Below are 8,139 nucleotides of genomic sequence, written 5' to 3'. Positions count from 1 at the left end.
GCAGAGACACAGGCAGAGGGAGAAGCAGGCTCCATGCACTGGGAGCCCGATATGGGATTTGATCCCGGGTCTCCAGGATTGCGCCCTGGGCCAAAGGCAGGCGCCAAACCGCTGCGCCACCCAGGGATCCCTAGTAATCACTCTTAACTCTCCTCTCCCTTGCCTGCAGTGTCCAATCTTTCTGTTGATTCTTTCTCCTAAATAACTTAAAAAAAAAAAATCTTTCAACTCCACCCATTTATCTACACTACAATCCAATCCTTTATCTATATAGAAAAAGTATTTTTTTTCTGGCACTCATATCTGATCATCTTTTCCTGTTAAGCTATTCTATAATATCCCTTGACTTACCTTTAGGACAAGAAACAAACCCCTTAGCATGGCATACAGTCACGATCCAGCCCCAGACTACTTCTGTAGTCTGATCTCTAAGCTCTAGTCACAGTGAACATGTTTCTATTCTTCAAACGCCCTCTTATAAGAGCTCTTCTCTTTGTCTAAAACATTCCTTCATCTCCTTTTGTTTGCCGGCTAATTCCCCGCAACCTCTTAGGTCTCAGCTAAAATCTCACTTCCCTTGGCCTGCCCTCTTCAACTCCGAAAATTAAGGCCAGTTCCCCTTACTTAAATGCTTTATAGCACACACTTGATTATAATTACTTGTTGAGTTTCTTTCTTTTCCATGGCTCCAAGACAATAGTCTTCTTGTTTGTTGCTGCATTTTCAATGCTTAGCAAATAAATAGCAAGTCAATAAATCTGTTTATTGAAAGAATGAATAAGTAATGTTTAATGGGCTTTAATGTATACTGCCCATATTTTATAGGACAACTTCCTAATCTGGAACTCTTATTTTGATTTCATTATTAGTTAGCTGAATATATGCTCTAGATTTCTTTAGGGAAGAGAATATGAATGCTATTTTATTCTGAAGCCTCTCATGTTTTTCTCTTGCCATCACACCTAAGCACATTGGTTCACACTCAGTTCACCCATAAACAGTAGCTTGGATTTCTTTTTTTCTTTTTTTAGATTTATTTATTTGAAAGACAGAGAGAGAGAGAAAGAGCATGAGCAGGGGGAAGGCAGAGGGAAAGGGAGAGAGAGAATCCTCAGGTAGATTCCCCATTGAGCATGGAGACTGACATGGGACTCCATCCCAGGAACTGAGCCAAAGTTGGATGCTTAACCAACTGAGCCACCAAAGCACTCCTTGGATTTCAAATTTTATCCCTCCAACTTTGTTGCAAACTTTGTTATAGTGGAAGTTCTAAATGAGGACTACCAGATTTTTGGTCATTTATAAGTAATCTGTTTTAGTCTGCCTGAATGCTTATAAAATTCTTGTCATTCATTTGTCCCTCATTTGTCTAGAAGTGAGAGTTTTTTTTTCCATTTATTTTGTGCCACATTTTTCTCTATTTTTAAATAATCGTTTAGGTCCAAGTATTTTTGTCAATTTGTCTTTGATTTACTATTACTTTGTCCAAATTCTTCTGGGTTACTTCTCAGACATACTCATAATTCTCAGTTTGGTTTTTATCTCATCTTCTTTTGTTCCTTCTGTTTTTCTTTTGTACAGGCCATAACTTCATGCTTTCTTACTGAGGGTGTCAAACAGATTTCTAAACAAAAGTCACTTTCAGAGATAAGTAAATCTTCTGAATCTTCTGGATTATGTTCTTTTTCCCCTTTTCTACATTATTTTGTATATCTTTCTTGGGCAAGAAGACGGCTTGGGTGTCTGATGTGGACTAGGATTTTGGCAGGTGGAATGCTAGGAGGCAGAGCTGGCCAACTGTTGTGGGTAGGAAGCAAAGAGGACCTCATATCTAAGAGCCTTGCCAAGGAGCCTTGAAAAGAAAAAAATAATATGAAACATGAAATCTTTGGGGGAAGATGAACTCAAGAACTGGATCTTTTTCAAAGATTTTCAAGCAAGATTGACCTTAGCTAGTAGGTCTAGAGACAGAGCCAGGGATGTTAACTTGAGGAAATAAGACCATTAACATGTGAGAGTTTTTCATAGTGGTAGATTTGGAGGGAATTAAGACCTTAGGTCAGTTTGGATAATTTTCCCCTTCTTTATTTTCCCATTTAAATCCAGTAGAGCCATCATATACCCAGGCAGGAAATATTAATTTCCTTTGGTTCCATTCTCAGATCTCTAACTAGAAGCCAGATTTATATGTCCATGTTCATAGTAATTCCCAGTGTTTTTTTTTTTTTTTTTAATATGGCTCTGCTATACTGTACAGGACATTGCAGTACAAATGTCACTGCCTGAGATACTAGGAACTAGCTGGTTCTCTGACAAACCAAACCAATGGAATTTGTGATCTATCATCAGCTCTGCAAGCATTGTGACACACTCTACCTATAGACCTTGTTTGTAAGGACAAATCTGCCATGACACAATAAACTATTATCTACTTTCCATCCCAACCTCATTCTCCCCCACCAAATTTTGGAAGCTGGAGATCCATATAGAAACATGATAGATTCCAACAAGATCATAACCAGAAAGCAAGATATGACCCCACAAAAAAGGCAGCTGCTCAGTCTGCAGCTTTCTGACCCTGGACCCTGGCTTTCTGAGTCAGCAAGCTGACAGTGGGGGAGGGATAGGCAGACTCGCTATCTTCTTTCAGATGGGTGGATCTGCTCTGTATAATGATGCAGAGCATAAATGGGCCATCAATTGTTATTCTGAATCCAGTTTCATCAGCCTCATAAGTTGGGGTAATTCCTCCTGGCAATAAAAGGAGGGTGGGCCCCACACAAATTGGTGATGGTAGGACCACATGTGTGTTCTTGTTACATCCCCAGCCCTCCCAAAGAGCAGGATTTTAGTAACTTCTACCTACTGAATGACTGAACCTAGGAAATATGTGGTCATTTAGAAAGGTAGACCCTGTGCAGCTTTGAGACCCAGAAGACAAGACCTACCAGCACATCAGAACCTTGGTGGAACATTTCTCCTCTGCAATAATGAAGTTTCACAGAAGAGTACCTGTTCCAGAGGAACATTTTATGCTTCCAGACCACAGCTTAAACTTTATCTCAAAAGAACGTGGTTGTAACATATATTCACTTAAAACTTAAGCAGAAGAAAAAAAAACTAGTTTAATGACAGCATCTTAGGTTTCACAGGGCTTCCTACCTTTTTAAAAAAATATTTATTTATTTATTTATTTATTTATTTATTTATTTATTTTGCTTCCTACCTTTAGAAAAGAAATCCTCACACAGCTGTGATAAGAGTAGATGAAGATTATTTTATTACAAAATAATTACAAAGACTGTTGAGTGCCTTCATTTAACTAAGTTGAATGTAAAAGTCAATTTGTACTTTTTTTAATAAATAATACTTATTTAGAATTAGCCTTCATGATTGTAGCTTATATTTCAGGTACCTTAAAGAGGTCACTGGACTCTATAAAGTTGCCTTTAAACATGAATCTTTATAATACTAAATGATCTTTTTTCTTCCCCTTTTATTATAATATTCCTATTTGGAATAAACACTACTGGAAAACATTCAGAATAAATTGTGCATTCATTTATGTCATAAATTACAATGACAAATTACTATTAAAACAGTTTAATACTTTAAAAAAACAAAAAACTTGTCTTTCTGTATGATCTGCATTGGTATGAATTTTACCATTTTTCTTCATCTTTTTATGTTTCAGGCAGCAGTTGGGAGAGGCTGAGTCAGGGACCGCTAGCCAAATACCATTTAAAACTGGAAATGCCTCATTGATTTTTATTGTGATTGCATCAGCCTGTTCTCATTCCTCTAGCCTTTGAACACAGGATTTCCCAGGGCACAATTTTTGGTTGGTTGCTCAGTCTGCAATCTCTTTCAGGGGATTAATCTACTCTTACACCTTCATATCTGGTACCTGATGAATCTCAAACCACTCTTTGTAGTCCTGTTTTCTCATCTAAATTGTGATCCTTTATTTGCTGATTAAAAGGCATTTCTACTTGTCTACCCCACAAAATTCTCGTGTCCTTGATAGATGTTCTTCTACTTTAATTATTAAAATTGTTAAACTAGTAGAGCCCAAAGTTAATTGGGACAGGAAATAAACACTTTGTGCAATGGTCATTTGGTTAAACTGGAGGAAGCATAACCCCATTTTCACTCTTTTGCTTCTTGGAGAGGAGAAAGTGTACCATATATTCATCAAAGGTTTAGAGCATTTACTCCATCCTGTAGGGCCACACCCCACCTTCACACCTTAGTATAGCATGGCCCCCTAGCTGGCAGTGTAACTGGGTTTTTAACAGTCATATGACTGTTCTATAAGATTTGCACCAACTGCTTCTGGGTGACTGAATGCAAGACAAGACCTGTACATTGAATGGGTGTCAAACTATTGATTCACAGAGTTCATTTGTCTGAAATAATGTTGTCTGGAAAATTCATATCATGTAGGTTTTTTAAGTTTCAAGAAACAGAATACACACTGAATCATAGTTCTTGAAGTTTTTCCCCCAAGAAAGATCTCTCTTTTGCATTACCTTCAGGGTTCACCTAAATGGAGCTGAATGCCACAGAAGTCCATTTAGAGTGAGAGCTACCATACCGGACAGACCTTTCTGTAAACATAGTTGGATTTTTTTTTTCTTCTCTTCAGGCAAGTGATCATAAGGAAGTACCCATGAGGCCACAGAAGAGGAATGCAGGAAATGTGACAGGAAAATCAGAAAAGACATGCTGGGAGTGTGAGCCCACTGCATGTATAACTTCCTTAGCCTTGTTTACATTGTTTCCATTTGATGATGATGTGCTGATGCTTGACTTTACTACTAGTTAGATAATTAAGTTCATAATGAATACCAGGTATCTCAGGGGCATACACTCATTGTCCACCAGGGATCAGTAGCAAGCCACAGGCTGTTACAGAAAATACATACATATGTATTATGTGTGTGTATATATAGTACATTTTATATAGTATACTACATAATTTTGTTCTATTTATTTAAAAAATTTTAGAGATTTGGGCAGCCCCAGTGACGCAGCAGTTTAGCGCCGCCTGCAGCCCAGGGCCTGATCCTGGGGACCCGGGATCAAGTTCCACGTCGGGCTCCCTGAGTGGAGCCTGCTTCTCCCTCTGCCTCTCTCTCCGTTGCTCTGTGTCTCTCATGAGTAAATAAAATAAAATCTTAAAAAAATAAAATAAAAAATAAAAAATTTTAGAGATTTTATTTATTTGAGAGAGAGAGAGAAAGAGGAGAGGGGTGGAAGGGGCAGAGAGAGAGGGAGAAGCAGATTCCCTGCTGAAAAGGGACCCTGACATGGGGCTCGATCCCAGGACTCTGGGATCATGATCTGAGCTTAAGGCAGATGCTTAACTGATGGAGTCATCCAGATACCCCTAATTTTAAATAAGAGATCATAGCTTTGTTTTGTGTCAAAGTCCTGCTGTGATTCTTCTAACAAACCTTGGCATGTTATCCATATAACATTATAATCAATCACACTTTGGGCATCAGTGGCTCAGAACTACTTGCACTTTGGCCTGGATAAGTTGGGATATCCTCTCTAAAATGAAGATCAGAAAAAAATAAAATAAAATAAAATAAAATAAAATAAAATAAAATAAAATAAAAATCAGTTTGCTACTCTCTCTATTACTAAGAAAGAGACACAAGTTTATCCTTGAACAATTTGAACTATACTGGTCTACTTATACATGGATTTTTTTCCAGTAAATACAGTACAGTACTGTAAACGTATTTTCTCTTCCTTATAATTTTCTTAATATTTTCTTTTCTCTAGCTTACTTTATTGTAAGAATACCACATATAATAGATATAACATACAAGATATTTGTCAATAGACTGTTTATGCTATTGGTAAGGCTTCCAGTAAACAATAGGCTAGTTTGAGTTTTAAGGGAGTCGAAAATTATACAGACTTGAGACCGTGTGTGAGGGTTGGTGCCCCTAATCCTCCTGTTGTTCAAGAATCAATTTTCCTTTGTGAGCCTTCTTGCATTGTGGAGTTAACATCTATCACATGAGTATGCTACTCTAACCCATTTTCAGATGAAAACAAAAGGTTATCAGCTTTGAGAGGGACTCAGAGAAGGAAGTGTCTCTAGCTGATCGTTTAAGATTCCTAAGCAGTGTTAAAATTGTTAAAAGTCAGCACAGAAGGTTTTATACTGTATAATATGAACAACATAACATTGTAGAAAAGGCAAAACTATTGAGACATTAAAATTTTCAGTGCTCGCTTCAGCAGCACATATACTAAAATTGGAACGATACAGAGAAGATTAGCATGGCCCCTGCGCAAGGATGACACGCAAATTCGTGAAGCGTTCCATATTTTTGTTTATTTGTGAAACAAGGAAATAAAGGCTTACTTCTCTTAAAAAAATTTTTTTTCAGTGGCTGTCACTAATTTAGGGAGGAGGAAAGATGGAAGATTGAATAGTGGAGCAAAGGGGATTTTTATGGTGGTGAAAACTATTCTGTATGATACTGTAATATTGGATACACAACATCATGCATTTTTCAAAATGTAAAACACAAAGGATAAACCCTAAAGGAAACCATGGACTTTAATAGTATATCAATATTGGTTCATAAATTGTAACAATGCATCCCCATAATGCAAGACATTAATAATAGAAGAAACTATGTGGGGTGGGGAGAGGAAGTATTTGGAACCCTTTTATTTTCCATACAATTTTTCTGTAAACTTAAAACTGCTCTAAAAATAAGTATATTAGTAAAAAACAGGTACTAACTTTTACTAAGAGTACAATCTAAATCAATATTGCAGGGACACCTGCGTGGCTCAGCGGTTGAGCATCTGCCTTCAGCTCAGGGCCTAATCCCAGGTCCGGGGATCGAGTCCTGCATGGGGCTCCCTGTGGGGAGCCTGCTTCCCCCTCTGCCTATGTCTCTGCTTCTCTCTCTGTGTCTCTCATGAATAAATAAATAAAACCTTTTAAAAAAATAAATCAATATTGCAGAAGAAAATATTTCATTGATTAAGAGTATGTTTCACTCTACCCATATTTTAATAGGCCTCCACTTTTGTGTAGAATAACATGACATTTTTTCCTCTTCATTGGGGCCGACCGGAACAAGATGAGAGCTATGTTAGCTTTCGAGGGCTTCTTTACAATGGTTCTGTTTTTTATTAAATTCCTTTGTTTCACTAGTCTTCCAGTAAAAAAATAAGTTAAGAATTCTCAGTAAAAGGAAACACATGCATCTAATTTTGTTCCCTGCAGAAATTCCACTAAAACTTAGTAAAAAAAAGAAAGAAAGAAAGAAAGAAAGGAAGGGAAGAAAAAGCAAGCAAGCAAGCAAGCAAAAAAGAAATGAAATCCAGAAACTGACAAGCTATAAAACAGGAAAATATACAACATCAATGACATTTCATAGGCTATGAAGCAGATAGGTTGCTGGTTAGCAAGGGGAGTCCAGAAAAAGTAGTCTCTTAACCTAATAGGGGAAAACCCAAGAACTAAACTGATTTGCATCGCAGAAATGCTTTAAGTACCAGGGATTGTCAGGATCAGGTACCTCTGAAAATGGAAATAAAAGTTGGGAGAATGTTTAAAAAAAAAAAAAGATTCATTGAAAGTTAATGAAGGATTGGATAGCTAAATCTTATTTCTTTTTTTTTTTTTTTGGAAATGCTATATTAATTTTATTTTTTTTTAATTTTTATTTTTTTTTATTGGTGTTCAATTTACCAACATACAGAATAACCCCCCAGTGCCCGTCCCCCAATCACTTCCACCCCCCGCCCTCCTCCCCTTCCACCACCCCTAGTTCGTTTCCCAGAGTTAGCAGTCTTTACGTTATGTCTCCCTTTCTGATATTTCCCACACATTTCTTCTCCCTTCCCTTGTATTCCCTTTCACTATTATTTATATTCCCCACATGAATGAGAACATATAATGTTTGTCCTTCTCCGACTGACTTACTTCACTCAGCTAAATCCTGTTTCTTACTCCAAGCTGCTGATTGATTATCTACTCCCTGCACCTACCATAGACTAGAGACTTCTTTGGGGAGGGTAAAGCCAAGAGTGTCTGGTCTGAGGGTCATCAGTCACAGTGGAATGTGGAGTACCATATCAGACATGCGGGAATGT

At 37.5% G+C, this 8,139-nt stretch overlaps 1 non-coding gene across 1 annotated transcript; it reads left to right on the top strand.

Annotated features, from left to right (window-relative positions):
- Nucleotides 1-6,248: 6,248 nt before the first annotated feature.
- Nucleotides 6,249-6,355, top strand: LOC112649018 (U6 spliceosomal RNA). The gene has a single exon (XR_003129440.1). It is a non-coding gene; the product is annotated as a U6 spliceosomal RNA (small nuclear RNA).
- The last annotated feature ends 1,784 nt before the right edge of the window (nt 6,356-8,139 follow it).

This window comes from Canis lupus, chromosome 7 (assembly GCF_003254725.2).
Source record: "Canis lupus dingo isolate Sandy chromosome 7, ASM325472v2, whole genome shotgun sequence".
NCBI classification, from domain to species: Eukaryota; Metazoa; Chordata; class Mammalia; order Carnivora; family Canidae; genus Canis; species Canis lupus.
Note: the sequence above shows the minus strand (reverse complement) of the source record. Positions and strands in the feature narration are given on the sequence as shown.